The following is a 20,247-nucleotide window of genomic DNA, read 5'->3' as shown; positions in this document are numbered from 1 at the left end:
GAACTTTGTCCATTTGGACATTGATACAATTGAACTTTGTCCATTTGGACATTGATACAATTGAATTTTGTCCATTTGGACATTCATTCATTGGAACTTTGTCCATTTGGACATTAATACAATTGAACTTTGTCCATTTGGACATTGATACAATTGAACTTTGTCGATTTGGACATTGATACAATTGATTTTTGTCCATTTGGACATTCATTCATTGGAACTTTGTCCATTTGGACATTGATACAATTGAATTTTGTCCAAAATTTGACAAAACTTGTCAAATTTGTCACTTGACATTTGTCACTTGACAATGGACAACTTTGACAAAATTCAATTGTATCAATTTGGACATTGATACAATTGAAATTTGTCCATTTGGACATTGAAACAATTGAACTTTGTCCATTTGGACATTGATGCAATTGAACTTTGTCCATTTAGACCTTCATTAATTGGAACTTTGTCCATTTGGACATTGATACAATTGAACTTTGTCCATTTGGACATTGATACAATTGAACTTTGTCCATTTGGACATTGATACAATTGAACTTTGTCCATTTGGACATTGATACAATTGAACTTTGTCCATTTGGACATTGATACAATTAAACTTTGTCGATTTGGACATTGATACAATTGATTTTTGTCCATTTGGACATTCATCCATTGGAACTTTGTCCATTTGGACATTGATACAATTGAACTTTGTCCATTTGGACATTGATACAATTGAACTTTGTCCATTTGGACATTGATACAATTGAAATTTGTCCATTTGGACATTGATATAATTGAATTTTGTCCATTTGGACATTGATATAATTGAACTTTGTCCATTTGGACATTGATACAATTGAACTTTGTCCATTGAGACCTTCATTCATTGGAACTTTGTCCATTTGGACATTGATACAATTGAACTTTGTCCATTTGGACATTGATACAATTGAACTTTGTCCATTTGGACATTGATACAATTGAACTTTGTCCATTTGGACATTGATACAATTGAACTTTGTCCCTTTGGACATTGATACAATTGAATTTTGTCCATTTGGACATTCATTCATTGGAACTTTGACAAAACTTTGACAAAATTCAATTGTATCAATTTGGACATTGATACAATTGAAATTTGCTCATTTGGACATTGAAACAATTGAACTTTGTCCATTTGGACATTGATGCAATTGAACTTTGTCCATTTAGACCTTCATTAATTGGAACTTTGTCCATTTGGACATTGATACAATTGAACTTTGTCCATTTGGACATTGATACAATTGAACTTTGTCCATTTGGACATTGATACAATTGAACTTTGTCCATTTGGACATTGATACAATTGAACTTTGTCCATTTGGACATTGATACAATTGAATTTTGTCCATTTGGACATTCATTCATTGGAACTTTGACCATTTGGACATTCATTCATTGGAACTTTGTCCATTTGGACATTCATCCATTGAAACTTTGTCCATTGTCAAATTTTGGACAAAATTCAATTGTATCAATGTCCAAATGGACAAAGTTCCAATGAATGAATGTCCAAATGGACAAAATTCAATTGTATCAATGTCCAAATCGACAAAGTTCAATTGTATCAATGTCCAAATGGACAAAGTTCAATTGTATTAATGTCCAAATGGACAAAAATCAATTGTATCAATGTCCAAATCGACAAAGTTTAATTGTATCAATGTCCAAATGGACAAAGTTCAATTGTATCAATGTCCAAATGGACAAAGTTCAATTGTATCAATGTCCAAATGGACAAAGTTCAATTGTATCAATGTCCAAATGGACAAAGTTCAATTGTATCAATGTCCAAATGGACAAAGTTCCAATTAATGAAGGTCTAAATGGACAAAGTTCAATTGCATCAATGTCCAAATGGACAAAGTTCAATTGTTTCAATGTCCAAATGGACAAATTTCAATTGTATCAATGTCCAAATTGATACAATTGAATTTTGTCAAAGTTGTCCATTGTCAAGTGACAAATGTCAAGTGACAAATTTGACAAGTTTTGTCAAATTTTGGACAAAATTCAATTGTATCAATGTCCAAATGGACAAAGTTCCAATTAATGAAGGTCTAAATGGACAAAGTTCAATTGCATCAATGTCCAAATGGACAAAGTTCAATTGTTTCAATGTCCAAATGAGCAAATTTCAATTGTATCAATGTCCAAATTGATACAATTGAATTTTGTCAAAGTTTTGTCAAATTTTGGACAAAATTCAATTGTATCAATGTCCAAATGGACAAAGTTCCAATGAATGAATGTCCAAATGGACAAAATTCAATTGTATCAATGTCCAAATCGACAAAGTTCAATTGTATCAATGTCCAAATGGACAAAGTTCAATTGTATTAATGTCCAAATGGACAAAGTTCCAATGAATGAATGTCCAAATGGACAAAATTCAATTGTATCAATGTCTAAATGGACAAAGTTCAATTGTATCAATGTCCAAATGTACAAAATTCAATTGTATCAATATGTCCATTTGGACATTGATACAATTGAACTTTGTCCATTTGGACATTGATACAATTGAACTTTGTCCATTTGGACATTGATTTAATTGAACTTTGTCCATTTAGACCTTCATTCATTGGAACTTTGTCCATTTGGACATTGAAACAATTGAACTTTGTCCATTTGGACATTGATACAATTGAATTTTGTCCATTTAGACCTTCATTCATTGGAACTTTGTCCATTTGGACATTGATACAATTGAACTTTGTCCATTTGGACATTGATACAATTGAATTTTGTCCATTTGGACATTCATTCATTGGAACTTTGTCCATTTGGACATTAATACAATTGAACTTTGTCCATTTGGACATTGATACAATTGAACTTTGTCGATTTGGACATTGATACAATTGATTTTTGTCCATTTGGACATTCATTCATTGGAACTTTGTCCATTTGGACATTGATACAATTGATTTTTGTCCATTTGGACATTCATTCATTGGAACTTTGTCCATTTGGACATTGATACAATTGAATTTTGTCCAAAATTTGACAAAACTTGTCAAATTTGTCACTTGACATTTGTCACTTGACAATGGACAACTTTGACAAAATTCAATTGTATCAATTTGGACATTGATACAATTGAAATTTGTCCATTTGGACATTGAAACAATTGAACTTTGTCCATTTGGACATTGATGCAATTGAACTTTGTCCATTTAGACCTTCATTAATTGGAACTTTGTCCATTTGGACATTGATACAATTGAACTTTGTCCATTTGGACATTGATACAATTGAACTTTGTCCATTTGGACATTGATACAATTGAACTTTGTCCATTTGGACATTGATACAATTGAACTTTGTCCATTTGGACATTGATACAATTAAACTTTGTCGATTTGGACATTGATACAATTGATTTTTGTCCATTTGGACATTCATCCATTGGAACTTTGTCCATTTGGACATTGATACAATTGAACTTTGTCCATTTGGACATTGATACAATTGAACTTTGTCCATTTGGACATTGATACAATTGAAATTTGTCCATTTGGACATTGATATAATTGAATTTTGTCCATTTGGACATTGATATAATTGAACTTTGTCCATTTGGACATTGATACAATTGAACTTTGTCCATTGAGACCTTCATTCATTGGAACTTTGTCCATTTGGACATTGATACAATTGAACTTTGTCCATTTGGACATTGATACAATTGAACTTTGTCCATTTGGACATTGATACAATTGAACTTTGTCCATTTGGACATTGATTCAATTGAATTTTGTCCATTTGGACATTGATATAATTGAACTTTGTCCATTTGGACATTGATACAATTGAATTTTGTCCATTTGGACATTCATCCATTGGAACTTTGTCCATTTGGACATTGATACAAATGAACTTTGTCCATTTGGACATTGATACAATTGAAATTTGTCCATTTGGACATTGATACAATTGAACTTTGTCCATTTGGACATTGATACAATTGAACTTTGTCCATTTGGACATTCATCCATTGGAACTTTGTCCATTTGGACATTGAGACAATTGAACTTTGTCCATTTGGACATTGATACAATTGAATTTTGTCCATTTGGACATTGATACAATTGAACTTTGTCCCTTTGGACATTGATACAATTGAATTTTGTCCATTTGGACATTCATTCATTGGAACTTTGACAAAACTTTGACAAAATTACAATTCAATTGTATCAATTTGGACATTGATACAATTGAAATTTGCTCATTTGGACATTGAAACAATTGAACTTTGTCCATTTGGACATTGATGCAATTGAACTTTGTCCATTTAGACCTTCATTAATTGGAACTTTGTCCATTTGGACATTGATACAATTGAACTTTGTCCATTTGGACATTGATACAATTGAACTTTGTCCATTTGGACATTGATACAATTGAACTTTGTCCATTTGGACATTGATACAATTGAACTTTGTCCATTTGGACATTGATACAATTGAATTTTGTCCATTTGGACATTCATTCATTGGAACTTTGACCATTTGGACATTCATTCATTGGAACTTTGTCCATTTGGACATTCATCCATTGAAACTTTGTCCATTGTCAAATTTTGGACAAAATTCAATTGTATCAATGTCCAAATGGACAAAGTTCCAATGAATGAATGTCCAAATGGACAAAATTCAATTGTATCAATGTCCAAATCGACAAAGTTCAATTGTATCAATGTCCAAATGGACAAAGTTCAATTGTATTAATGTCCAAATGGACAAAGTTCCAATGAATGAATGTCCAAATGGACGAAATTCAATTGTATCAATGTCCAAATGGACAAAGTTCAATTGTATCAATGTCCAAATGGACAAAGTTCCAATGAATGAAGGTCTAAATGGACAAAGTTCAATTGTATCAATGTCCAAATGGACAAAGTTCCAATGAATGAATGTCCAAATGGACAAAATTCAATTGTATCAATGTCCAAATCGACAAAGTTCAATTGTATCAATGTCCAAATGGACAAAGTTCAATTGTATTAATGTCCAAATGGACAAAGTTCCAATGAATGAATGTCCAAATGGACAAAATTCAATTGTATCAATGTCTAAATGGACAAAGTTCAATTGTATCAATGTCCAAATGGACAAAATTCAATTGTATCAATATGTCCATTTGGACATTGATACAATTGAACTTTGTCCATTTGGACATTGATACAATTGAACTTTGTCCATTTGGACATTGATTTAATTGAACTTTGTCCATTTAGACCTTCATTCATTGGAACTTTGTCCATTTGGACATTGAAACAATTGAACTTTGTCCATTTGGACATTGATACAATTGAATTTTGTCCATTTAGACCTTCATTCATTGGAACTTTGTCCATTTGGACATTGATACAATTGAACTTTGTCCATTTGGACATTGATACAATTGAATTTTGTCCATTTGGACATTCATTCATTGGAACTTTGTCCATTTGGACATTAATACAATTGAACTTTGTCCATTTGGACATTGATACAATTGAACTTTGTCGATTTGGACATTGATACAATTGATTTTTGTCCATTTGGACATTCATTCATTGGAACTTTGTCCATTTGGACATTGATACAATTGAATTTTGTCCAAAATTTGACAAAACTTGTCAAATTTGTCACTTGACATTTGTCACTTGACAATGGACAACTTTGACAAAATTCAATTGTATCAATTTGGACATTGATACAATTGAAATTTGTCCATTTGGACATTGAAACAATTGAACTTTGTCCATTTGGACATTGATGCAATTGAACTTTGTCCATTTAGACCTTCATTAATTGGAACTTTGTCCATTTGGACATTGATACAATTGAACTTTGTCCATTTGGACATTGATACAATTGAACTTTGTCCATTTGGACATTGATACAATTGAACTTTGTCCATTTGGACATTGATACAATTGAACTTTGTCCATTTGGACATTGATACAATTAAACTTTGTCGATTTGGACATTGATACAATTGATTTTTGTCCATTTGGACATTCATCCATTGGAACTTTGTCCATTTGGACATTGATACAATTGAACTTTGTCCATTTGGACATTGATACAATTGAACTTTGTCCATTTGGACATTGATACAATTGAAATTTGTCCATTTGGACATTGATATAATTGAATTTTGTCCATTTGGACATTGATATAATTGAACTTTGTCCATTTGGACATTGATACAATTGAACTTTGTCCATTGAGACCTTCATTCATTGGAACTTTGTCCATTTGGACATTGATACAATTGAACTTTGTCCATTTGGACATTGATACAATTGAACTTTGTCCATTTGGACATTGATACAATTGAACTTTGTCCATTTGGACATTGATACAATTGAACTTTGTCCCTTTGGACATTGATACAATTGAATTTTGTCCATTTGGACATTCATTCATTGGAACTTTGACAAAACTTTGACAAAATTCAATTGTATCAATTTGGACATTGATACAATTGAAATTTGCTCATTTGGACATTGAAACAATTGAACTTTGTCCATTTGGACATTGATGCAATTGAACTTTGTCCATTTAGACCTTCATTAATTGGAACTTTGTCCATTTGGACATTGATACAATTGAACTTTGTCCATTTGGACATTGATACAATTGAACTTTGTCCATTTGGACATTGATACAATTGAACTTTGTCCATTTGGACATTGATACAATTGAACTTTGTCCATTTGGACATTGATACAATTGAATTTTGTCCATTTGGACATTCATTCATTGGAACTTTGACCATTTGGACATTCATTCATTGGAACTTTGTCCATTTGGACATTCATCCATTGAAACTTTGTCCATTGTCAAATTTTGGACAAAATTCAATTGTATCAATGTCCAAATGGACAAAGTTCCAATGAATGAATGTCCAAATGGACAAAATTCAATTGTATCAATGTCCAAATCGACAAAGTTCAATTGTATCAATGTCCAAATGGACAAAGTTCAATTGTATTAATGTCCAAATGGACAAAAATCAATTGTATCAATGTCCAAATCGACAAAGTTTAATTGTATCAATGTCCAAATGGACAAAGTTCAATTGTATCAATGTCCAAATGGACAAAGTTCAATTGTATCAATGTCCAAATGGACAAAGTTCAATTGTATCAATGTCCAAATGGACAAAGTTCAATTGTATCAATGTCCAAATGGACAAAGTTCCAATTAATGAAGGTCTAAATGGACAAAGTTCAATTGCATCAATGTCCAAATGGACAAAGTTCAATTGTTTCAATGTCCAAATGGACAAATTTCAATTGTATCAATGTCCAAATTGATACAATTGAATTTTGTCAAAGTTGTCCATTGTCAAGTGACAAATGTCAAGTGACAAATTTGACAAGTTTTGTCAAATTTTGGACAAAATTCAATTGTATCAATGTCCAAATGGACAAAGTTCCAATTAATGAAGGTCTAAATGGACAAAGTTCAATTGCATCAATGTCCAAATGGACAAAGTTCAATTGTTTCAATGTCCAAATGAGCAAATTTCAATTGTATCAATGTCCAAATTGATACAATTGAATTTTGTCAAAGTTTTGTCAAATTTTGGACAAAATTCAATTGTATCAATGTCCAAATGGACAAAGTTCCAATGAATGAATGTCCAAATGGACAAAATTCAATTGTATCAATGTCCAAATCGACAAAGTTCAATTGTATCAATGTCCAAATGGACAAAGTTCAATTGTATTAATGTCCAAATGGACAAAGTTCCAATGAATGAATGTCCAAATGGACAAAATTCAATTGTATCAATGTCTAAATGGACAAAGTTCAATTGTATCAATGTCCAAATGTACAAAATTCAATTGTATCAATATGTCCATTTGGACATTGATACAATTGAACTTTGTCCATTTGGACATTGATACAATTGAACTTTGTCCATTTGGACATTGATTTAATTGAACTTTGTCCATTTAGACCTTCATTCATTGGAACTTTGTCCATTTGGACATTGAAACAATTGAACTTTGTCCATTTGGACATTGATACAATTGAATTTTGTCCATTTAGACCTTCATTCATTGGAACTTTGTCCATTTGGACATTGATACAATTGAACTTTGTCCATTTGGACATTGATACAATTGAATTTTGTCCATTTGGACATTCATTCATTGGAACTTTGTCCATTTGGACATTAATACAATTGAACTTTGTCCATTTGGACATTGATACAATTGAACTTTGTCGATTTGGACATTGATACAATTGATTTTTGTCCATTTGGACATTCATTCATTGGAACTTTGTCCATTTGGACATTGATACAATTGAATTTTGTCCAAAATTTGACAAAACTTGTCAAATTTGTCACTTGACATTTGTCACTTGACAATGGACAACTTTGACAAAATTCAATTGTATCAATTTGGACATTGATACAATTGAAATTTGTCCATTTGGACATTGAAACAATTGAACTTTGTCCATTTGGACATTGATGCAATTGAACTTTGTCCATTTAGACCTTCATTAATTGGAACTTTGTCCATTTGGACATTGATACAATTGAACTTTGTCCATTTGGACATTGATACAATTGAACTTTGTCCATTTGGACATTGATACAATTGAACTTTGTCCATTTGGACATTGATACAATTGAACTTTGTCCATTTGGACATTGATACAATTAAACTTTGTCGATTTGGACATTGATACAATTGATTTTTGTCCATTTGGACATTCATCCATTGGAACTTTGTCCATTTGGACATTGATACAATTGAACTTTGTCCATTTGGACATTGATACAATTGAACTTTGTCCATTTGGACATTGATACAATTGAAATTTGTCCATTTGGACATTGATATAATTGAATTTTGTCCATTTGGACATTGATATAATTGAACTTTGTCCATTTGGACATTGATACAATTGAACTTTGTCCATTGAGACCTTCATTCATTGGAACTTTGTCCATTTGGACATTGATACAATTGAACTTTGTCCATTTGGACATTGATACAATTGAACTTTGTCCATTTGGACATTGATACAATTGAACTTTGTCCATTTGGACATTGATTCAATTGAATTTTGTCCATTTGGACATTGATATAATTGAACTTTGTCCATTTGGACATTGATACAATTGAATTTTGTCCATTTGGACATTCATCCATTGGAACTTTGTCCATTTGGACATTGATACAAATGAACTTTGTCCATTTGGACATTGATACAATTGAAATTTGTCCATTTGGACATTGATACAATTGAACTTTGTCCATTTGGACATTGATACAATTGAACTTTGTCCATTTGGACATTCATCCATTGGAACTTTGTCCATTTGGACATTGAGACAATTGAACTTTGTCCATTTGGACATTGATACAATTGAATTTTGTCCATTTGGACATTGATACAATTGAACTTTGTCCCTTTGGACATTGATACAATTGAATTTTGTCCATTTGGACATTCATTCATTGGAACTTTGACAAAACTTTGACAAAATTCAATTGTATCAATTTGGACATTGATACAATTGAAATTTGCTCATTTGGACATTGAAACAATTGAACTTTGTCCATTTGGACATTGATGCAATTGAACTTTGTCCATTTAGACCTTCATTAATTGGAACTTTGTCCATTTGGACATTGATACAATTGAACTTTGTCCATTTGGACATTGATACAATTGAACTTTGTCCATTTGGACATTGATACAATTGAACTTTGTCCATTTGGACATTGATACAATTGAACTTTGTCCATTTGGACATTGATACAATTGAATTTTGTCCATTTGGACATTCATTCATTGGAACTTTGACCATTTGGACATTCATTCATTGGAACTTTGTCCATTTGGACATTCATCCATTGAAACTTTGTCCATTGTCAAATTTTGGACAAAATTCAATTGTATCAATGTCCAAATGGACAAAGTTCCAATGAATGAATGTCCAAATGGACAAAATTCAATTGTATCAATGTCCAAATCGACAAAGTTCAATTGTATCAATGTCCAAATGGACAAAGTTCAATTGTATTAATGTCCAAATGGACAAAGTTCCAATGAATGAATGTCCAAATGGACGAAATTCAATTGTATCAATGTCCAAATGGACAAAGTTCAATTGTATCAATGTCCAAATGGACAAAGTTCCAATGAATGAAGGTCTAAATGGACAAAGTTCAATTGTATCAATGTCCAAATGGACAAAGTTCAATTGTTTCAATGTCCAACATATTGATACAATTGAATTTTGTCCATTTGGACATTGATACAATTGAACTTTGTCCATTTAGACCTTCATTCATTGGAACTTTGTCCATTTGGACAATGATACAATTGAACTTTGTCCATTTGGACATTGATACAATTGAACTTTGTCCATTTGGACATTGATACAATTAAACTTTGTCGATTTGGACACTGATACAATTGAACTTTGTCCATTTGGACATTCATCCATTGGAACTTTGTCCATTTGGACATTGATACAATTGAACTTTGTCCATTTGGACATTGATACAATTGAACTTTGTCCATTTGGACATTGATACAATTGAACTTTGTCCATTTGGACATTGATTTAATTGAACTTTGTCCATTTAGACCTTCATTCATTGGAACTTTGTCCATTTGGACATTGAAACAATTGAACTTTGTCCATTTGGACATTGATACAATTGAACTTTGTCCATTTAGACCTTCATTCATTGGAACTTTGTCCATTTGGACATTGATACAATTGAACTTTGTCCATTTGGACATTGATACAATTGAATTTCGTCCATTTGGACATTCATTCATTGGAACTTTGTCCATTTGGACATTAATACAATTGAACTTTGTCCATTTGGACATTGATACAATTGAACTTTGTCGATTTGGACATTGATACAATTGAATTTTGTCCATTTGGACATTCATTCATTGGAACTTTGTCCATTTGGACATTGATACAATTGAATTTTGTCCAAAATTTGACAATGGACAAAGTTTCAATGGATGAATGTCCAAATGGACAAAGTTCCAATGAATGAATGTCCAAATGGTCAAAGTTCCAATGAATGAATGTCCAAATGGACAAAATTCAATTGTATCAATGTCCAAATGGACAAAGTTCAATTGTATCAATGTCCAAATGGACAAAGTTCAATTGTATCAATGTCCAAATGGACAAAGTTCAATTGTATCAATGTCCAAATGGACAAAGTTCAATTGTATCAATGTCCAAATGGACAAAGTTCCAATTAATGAAGGTCTAAATGGACAAAGTTCAATTGCATCAATGTCCAAATGGACAAAGTTCAATTGTTTCAATGTCCAAATGAGCAAATTTCAATTGTATCAATGTCCAAATTGATTCAATTGAATTTTGTCAAAGTTTTGTCAAAGTTCCAATGAATGAATGTCCAAATGGACAAAATTCAATTGTATCAATGTCCAAAGGGACAAAGGTTAATTGTATCAATGTCCAAATGGACAAAATTCAATTGTATCAATGTCCAAATGGACAAAGTTCAATTGTATCAATGTCCAAATGGACAAAGTTCCAATGGATGAATGTCCAAATGGACAAAGTTCAATTGTATCAATGTCCAAATGGACAAAGTTCAATTGTATCAATGTCCAAATGGACAAATTTCAATTGTATCAATGTCCAAATGGACAAAGTTCATTTGTATCAATGTCCAAATGGACAAAGTTCCAATGGATGAATGTCCAAATGGACAAAATTCAATTGTATCAATGTCCAAATGGACAAAGTTCAATTATATCAATGTCCAAATGGACAAAATTCAATTGAATCAATGTCCAAATGGACAAAGTTCAATTGTATCAATGTCCAAATGGACAAAGTTCAATTGTATCAATGTCCAAATGGACAAAGTTCAATTGTATCAATGTCCAAATGGACAAAGTTCCAATGAATGAAGGTCTCAATGGACAAAGTTCAATTGTATCAATGTCCAAATGGACAAAGTTCAATTATATCAATGTCCAAATGGACAAAATTCAATTATATCAATGTCCAAATGGACAAATTTCAATTGTATCAATGTCCAAATGGACAAAGTTCAATTGTATCAATGTCCAAATGGACAAAGTTCAATTGTATCAATGTCCAAATGGACAAAGTTCCAATGGATGAATGTCCAAATGGACAAAAATCAATTGTATCAATGTCCAAATCGACAAAGTTTAATTGTATCAATGTCCAAATGGACAAAGTTCAATTGTATCAATGTCCAAATGGACAAAGTTCAATTGTATCAATGTCCAAATGGACAAAGTTCAATTGTATCAATGTCCAAATGGACAAAGTTCAATTGTATCAATGTCCAAATGGACAAAGTTCCAATTAATGAAGGTCTAAATGGACAAAGTTCAATTGCATCAATGTCCAAATGGACAAAGTTCAATTGTTTCAATGTCCAAATGGACAAATTTCAATTGTATCAATGTCCAAATTGATACAATTGAATTTTGTCAAAGTTGTCCATTGTCAAGTGACAAATGTCAAGTGACAAATTTGACAAGTTTTGTCAAATTTTGGACAAAATTCAATTGTATCAATGTCCAAATGGACAAAGTTCCAATGAATGAATGTCCAAATGGACAAAAATCAATTGTATCAATGTCCAAATCGACAAAGTTCAATTGTATCAATGTCCAAATGGACAAAGTTCAATTGTATTAATGTCCAAATGGACAAAGTTCCAATGAATGAATGTCCAAATGGACAAAATTCAATTGTATCAATGTCCAAATGGACAAAGTTCAATTGTATCAATGTCCAAATGGACAAAGTTCCAATGAATGAAGGTCTAAATGGACAAAATTCAATTGTATCAATGTCCAAATGGACAAAGTTCAATTGTTTCAATGTCCAAATGGACAAAGTTCCAATGAATGAAGGTCTAAATGGACAAAGTTCAATTAAATCAATGTCCAAATGGACAAAGTTCAATTGTATCAATGTCCAAATGGACAAAGTTCAATTGTATCAATGTCCAAATGGACATATTGATACAATTGAATTTTGTCCATTTGGACATTGATACAATTGAACTTTGTCCATTTAGACATTGATACAATTGAATTTTGTCCATTTGGACATTCATTCATTGGAACTTTGTCCATTTGGACATTAATACAATTGAACTTTGTCCATTTGGACATTGATACAATTGAACTTTGTCGATTTGGACATTGATACAATTGAATTTTGTCCATTTGGACATTCATTCATTGGAACTTTGTCCATTTGGACATTGATACAATTGAATTTTGTCCAAAATTTGACAAAACTTTGACAAAATTCAATTGTATCAATTTGGACATTGATACAATTGAAATTTGCTCATTTGGACATTGAAACAATTGAACTTTGTCCATTTGGACATTGATGCAATTTAGGCTCCATAAAAAAGATGGTTTTTCTTAAAATTAAACTTTATGAAGATTTTGTGACTGAGTTCGATTTGGTTAACGATTCTTATCACTATTCCATTATTTCAGCCAGTTTGGTCGCATAGAACCTGAGAAAACTGCTTCTAAATTTCGAACCCAAGTCTGAAATTAGCGTCCATAAAAATCATAATTTTTCTAAAAATACAACTTTATGGAGATTTGTAACTGATTTCGATTTGTACCATGCTTCTTATCACTTTTCCTTAATTTCAGCCAATTTAGTCCCATACAACCTGAGAAAACTGCTTACAAAGTTCGAACCCAAGGCTGAAATAAGGCTCCATAAAAAGGATGGTTTTTCTAAAAAGACAACTTTATGAGAATTTTTGACTGAGTTCGATTTGGATAACGATTCTTATCACTATTCCAATATTTCAGCCCGTTTGGTCCCTTAAAACCTGAGAAAACTGCTTGCAAAGTTCGAACCCAAGTCTGAAATTTGCGTCACTAAAAATCATAATTTTTCTAAAAATACATTTTTATGGAGATTTTATGACTGATTTCGATTTGTACCATGCTTCTAATAACTTTTCCTAAATTTCAGCCAATTTGGTCCATAGAACCTGAGAAAACTGCTTCAAAAGTTCGAACCCAAGTCTGAAATTAGCGTCCATCAAAATAATAATTTTTCTTAAAATAAAATTTTATGGAGATTTTGTGACTGAATTCAATTTGGTTAGCGATTCTTATGACTATTTCGAAATTTCAGCCAGTTTGGTCACATAGAACCTGGGAAAACTGCTTCTAAAGTTCGAACCCAAGTTTGAAATTAGCGTCAGTAAAAATCATAATTTTTCTAAAAATACAACTTTATGGAGATTTTGTGAATGATTTCGATTTGTACCATGCTTCTAATAACTTTTCCTTAATTTCAGCCAATTTAGTCCCATACAACCTGAGAAAACTGCTTACAAAGTTCGAACCCAAGGCTGAAATAAGGCTCCATAAAAAAGATGGTTTTTCTAAAAAGACAACTTTATGAAGATTTTTTGACTGAGTTCGATTTGGATGGCGATTCTTATCACTATTCCAATATTTCAGCCCGTTTGGTCCCTTAAAACCTGAGAAAACTGCTTGCAAAGTTCGAACCCAAGTCTGAAATTTGCGTCACTGAAAATCATAATTTTTCTAAAAATACAACTTTATGGAGATTTTGTGAATGATTTCGATTTGTACCATGCTTCTTATCCTTTTTCCTAAATTTCAGCCAATTTGGTCCATAGAACCTGACAAAACTGCTTCAAAAGTTCGAACCCAAGTCTGAAATTAGCGTCCATCAAAATAATAATTTTTCTTAAAATAAAATTTTATGGAGATTTTGTGACTGAATTCAATTTGGTTAGCGATTCTTATCAATATTAGAAAATTTCAGCCAGTTTGGTCCCATAGAACCTGAGAAAACTGCTTCCCAAGTTTGAACCCAAGGCTGAAATTAGGCTCCATAAAAAAGATGGTTTTTCTTAAAATTAAACTTTATGAAGATTTTGTGACTGAGTTCGATTTGGTTAACGATTCTTATCACTATTCCATTATTTCAGCCAGTTTGGTCGCATAGAACCTGAGAAAACTGCTTCTAAATTTCGAACCCAAGTCTGAAATTAGCGTCCATAAAAATCATAATTTTTCTAAAAATACAACTTTATGGAGATTTGTAACTGATTTCGATTTGTACCATGCTTCTTATCACTTTTCCTTAATTTCAGCCAATTTAGTCCCATACAACCTGAGAAAACTGCTTACAAAGTTCGAACCCAAGGCTGAAATAAGGCTCCATAAAAAGGATGGTTTTTCTAAAAAGACAACTTTATGAGAATTTTTGACAGAGTTCGATTTGGATAACGATTCTTATCACTATTCCAATATTTCAGCCCGTTTGGTCCCTTAAAACCTGAGAAAACTGCTTGCAAAGTTCGAACCCAAGTCTGAAATTTGCGTCACTAAAAATCATAATTTTTCTAAAAATACATTTTTATGGAGATTTTATGACTGATTTCGATTTGTACCATGCTTCTAATAACTTTTCCTAAATTTCAGCCAATTTGGTCCATAGAACCTGACAAAACTGCTTCAAAAGTTCGAACCCAAGTCTGAAATTAGCGTCCATCAAAATAATAATTTTTCTTAAAATAAAATTTTATGGAGATTTTGTGACTGAATTCAATTTGGTTAGCGATTCTTATGACTATTTCGAAATTTCAGCCAGTTTGGTCACATAGAACCTGGGAAAACTGCTTCTAAAGTTCGAACCCAAGTTTGAAATTAGCGTCAGTAAAAATCATAATTTTTCTAAAAATACAACTTTATGGAGATTTTGTGAATGATTTCGATTTGTACCATGCTTCTTATCACTTTTCCTAAATTTCAGCCAATTTGGTCCATAGAACCTGAGAAAACTGCTTCAAAAGTTCGAACCCAAGTCTGAAATTAGCGTCCATCAAAATAATAATTTTTCTTAAAATAAAATTTTATGGAGATTTTGTGACTGAATTCAATTTGGTTAGCGATTCTTATGACTATTTCGAAATTTCAGCCAGTTTGGTCACATAGAACCTGGGAAAACTGCTTCTAAAGTTCGAACCCAAGTTTGAAATTAGCGTCAGTAAAAATCATAATTTTTCTAAAAATACAACTTTATGGAGATTTGTAACTGATTTCGATTTGTACCATGCTTCTTATCACTTTTCCTTAATTTCAGCCAATTTAGTCCCATACAACCTGAGAAAACTGCTTACAAAGTTCGAACCCAAGGCTGAAATAAGGCTCCATAAAAAAGATGGTTTTTCTAAAAAGACAACTTTATGAAGATTTTTTGACTGAGTTCGATTTGGATGGCGATTCTTATCACTATTCCAATATTTCAGCCCGTTTGGTCCCTTAAAACCTGAGAAAACTGCTTGCAAAGTTCGAACCCAAGTCTGAAATTTGCGTCACTAAAAATCATAATTTTTCTAAAAATACATTTTTATGGAGATTTTATGACTGATTTCGATTTGTACCATGCTTCTAATAACTTTTCCTTAATTTCAGCCAATTTGGTCCCATAGAACCTGAGAAAACTGCTTACAAAGTTGGAACCCAAGGCTGGAATTAGGCTCCTTAAAAAAGATGGTTTTTCTAAAAAGTTAACTTTATGAAGATTTTGTGACTGAGTTCGATTTGGATAACGATTCTTATCACTATTCCAATATTTCAGCCCGTTTGGTCCCTTAAAACCTGAGAAAACTGCTTGCAAAGTTCGAACCCAAGTCTGAAATTTGCGTCACTGAAAATCATAATTTTTCTAAAAATACAACTTTATGGAGATTTTGTGAATGATTTCGATTTGTACCATGCTTCTTATCCTTTTTCCTAAATTTCAGCCAATTTGGTCCATAGAACCTGACAAAACTGCTTCAAAAGTTCGAACCCAAGTCTGAAATTAGCGTCCATCAAAATAATAATTTTTCTTAAAATAAAATTTTATGGAGATTTTGTGACTGAATTCAATTTGGTTAGCGATTCTTATCAATATTAGAAAATTTCAGCCAGTTTGGTCCCATAGAACCTGAGAAAACTGCTTCCCAAGTTTGAACCCAAGGCTGAAATTAGGCTCCATAAAAAAGATGGTTTTTCTTAAAATTAAACTTTATGAAGATTTTGTGACTGAGTTCGATTTGGTTAACGATTCTTATCACTATTCCATTATTTCAGCCAGTTTGGTCGCATAGAACCTGAGAAAACTGCTTCTAAATTTCGAACCCAAGTCTGAAATTAGCGTCCATAAAAATCATAATTTTTCTAAAAATACAACTTTATGGAGATTTGTAACTGATTTCGATTTGTACCATGCTTCTTATCACTTTTCCTTAATTTCAGCCAATTTAGTCCCATACAACCTGAGAAAACTGCTTACAAAGTTCGAACCCAAGGCTGAAATAAGGCTCCATAAAAAGGATGGTTTTTCTAAAAAGACAACTTTATGAGAATTTTTGACTGAGTTCGATTTGGATAACGATTCTTATCACTATTCCAATATTTCAGCCCGTTTGGTCCCTTAAAACCTGAGAAAACTGCTTGCAAAGTTCGAACCCAAGTCTGAAATTTGCGTCACTAAAAATCATAATTTTTCTAAAAATACATTTTTATGGAGATTTTATGACTGATTTCGATTTGTACCATGCTTCTAATAACTTTTCCTAAATTTCAGCCAATTTGGTCCATAGAACCTGACAAAACTGCTTCAAAAGTTCGAACCCAAGTCTGAAATTAGCGTCCATCAAAATAATAATTTTTCTTAAAATAAAATTTTATGGAGATTTTGTGACTGAATTCAATTTGGTTAGCGATTCTTATGACTATTTCGAAATTTCAGCCAGTTTGGTCACATAGAACCTGGGAAAACTGCTTCTAAAGTTCGAACCCAAGTTTGAAATTAGCGTCAGTAAAAATCATAATTTTTCTAAAAATACAACTTTATGGAGATTTTGTGAATGATTTCGATTTGTACCATGCTTCTTATCCTTTTTCCTAAATTTCAGCCAATTTGGTCCATAGAACCTGACAAAACTGCTTCTAAAGTTCGTACCCAAGATTTTTACTGACGATAATTTCAGACTTGGGTTCGAACTTTAGAAGCAGTTTTCTCAGGTTCTATGCGACCAAAATGGCTGAAATTTTTGAATAGTGATAAGAATCGTAATAGCAATAAACGCCCGGGTTTCCGGCAATTAATTAATAATAATAATAATAATCGATATCCAAATCGAACTCAGTTACAAAATCTCCATAAAGTTGTATTTTTAGAAAAATCATGATTTTTATGGACGCTAATTTCAGACTTGGGTTCGAACTTTAGAAGCAGTTTTTTCAGGTTCTATGGGACCAAACTGGCTGAAATATTGGAATAGTGATAAGAATCGTTATCCAAATCGAACTCAGTCACAAAATCTCCATAAAGTTGTATTTTTAGAAAAATTATGATTTTTATGGACGCTTATTTCAGACTTGGGTTCGAAATTTGGAAGCAGTTTTCTCAGGTTCTATGGGACCAAACTGGCTGAAATTTTGTAATAGTGATAAGAATCGCAATCAAAATCGAACTCAGTCACAAAATCTCCATAAAGTCGTATTTTTAGAAAAATTATGATTTTTATGGACGCTAATTTCAGACTTGGGTTCGAAATTTAGAAGCAGTTTTCTCAGGTTCTATGCGACCAAACTGGCTGAAATAATGGAATAGTGATAAGAATCGTTAACCAAATCGAACTCAGTCACAAAATCTTCATAAAGTTTAATTTTAAGAAAAACCATCTTTTTTATGGAGGCTAATTTGAGACTTGGGTACGAACTTTAGAAGCAGTCTTCTCAGGTTCTATGCAACCAAACTGGCAGAAATTTTGAAATAGTGATAAGAATCGCTATCCAAATCGAATTCAGTCACAAAATCTCCATAAAGTTCTCTTTTTAGAAAAACCATCATTTTTATGGAGCTTTTCCAGCCATGGGATCCGACTTTGGAAGCAGTTTTCTCAGGTCGTATGGGACTAAATTGGCTGAAATTAAGGAAAATTGATAAGAAGCATGGGACAAATCGAAATCAGTTACAAATCTCCATAAAGTTGTATTTTTAGAAAAATTATGATTTTTATGGACGCACATTTCAGACTTGGGTTCGAACTTTGAAAGCAGTTTTCTCAGGTTTTATGGGACCAAACGGGCTGAAATATTGGAATAGTGATAAGAATCGTTAACCAAATCGAACTCAGTCACAAAATCTGCATAAAGTTTAATTATAAGAAAAACCATCTTTTTTATGGAGCCTAATTTCAGCCTTGGGTTCAAACTTGGGAAGCAGTTTTCTCAGGTTCTATGGGACCAAACTGGCTGAAATTTTCTAATATTGATAAGAATCGCTAACCAAATTGAATTCAGTCACAAAATCTCCATAAAGTTGTATTTTTAGAAAATTTTTAATTTTTTTGGACGCTAATTTCAGACTTGGGTTCGAACTTTGGAAGCAGTTTTCTCAGGTTCTATGGGACCAAATTGGCTGAAATTTAGGAAAAGTGATAAGAAGCATGGTACAAATCGAAATCAGTCACAAAATCTCCATAAAATTGTATTTTTAGAAAAATTATTATTTTTATGGACGCTTATTTCAGACTTGGGTTCGAAATTTGGAAGCAGTTTTCTCAGGTTCTATGGGACCAAACTGGCTGAAATTTTGTAATAGTGATAAGAATCGCAATCAAAATCGAACTCAGTCACAAAATCTCCATAAAGTCGTATTTTTAGAAAAATTATGATTTTTATGGACGCTAATTTCAGACTTGGGTTCGAACTTTAGAAGCAGTTTTCTCAGGTTCTATGCGACCAAACTGGCTGAAATTTCGAAATAGTCATAAGAATCGCTAACCAAATTGAATTCAGTCACAAAATCTCCATAAAATTTTATTTTAAGAAAAATTATTATTTTGATGGACGCTAATTTCAGACTTGGGTTCGAACTTTTGAAGCAGTTTTGTCAGGTTCTATGGACCAAATTGGCTGAAATTTAGGAAAAGTTATTAGAAGCATGGTACAAATCGAAATCAGTCATAAAATCTCCATAAAAATGTATTTTTAGAAAAATTATGATTTTTAGTGACGCAAATTTCAGACTTGGGTTCGAACTTTGCAAGCAGTTTTCTCAGGTTTTAAGGGACCAAACGGGCTGAAATATTGGAATAGTGATAAGAAT

Source organism: Hesperophylax consimilis, chromosome 15 (assembly GCF_061612785.1).
Source record: "Hesperophylax consimilis isolate HC1 chromosome 15, BYU_Hcon_1.0, whole genome shotgun sequence".
Taxonomy (NCBI): Eukaryota; Metazoa; Arthropoda; class Insecta; order Trichoptera; family Limnephilidae; genus Hesperophylax; species Hesperophylax consimilis.
This window is presented reverse-complemented; position numbering follows the sequence as displayed.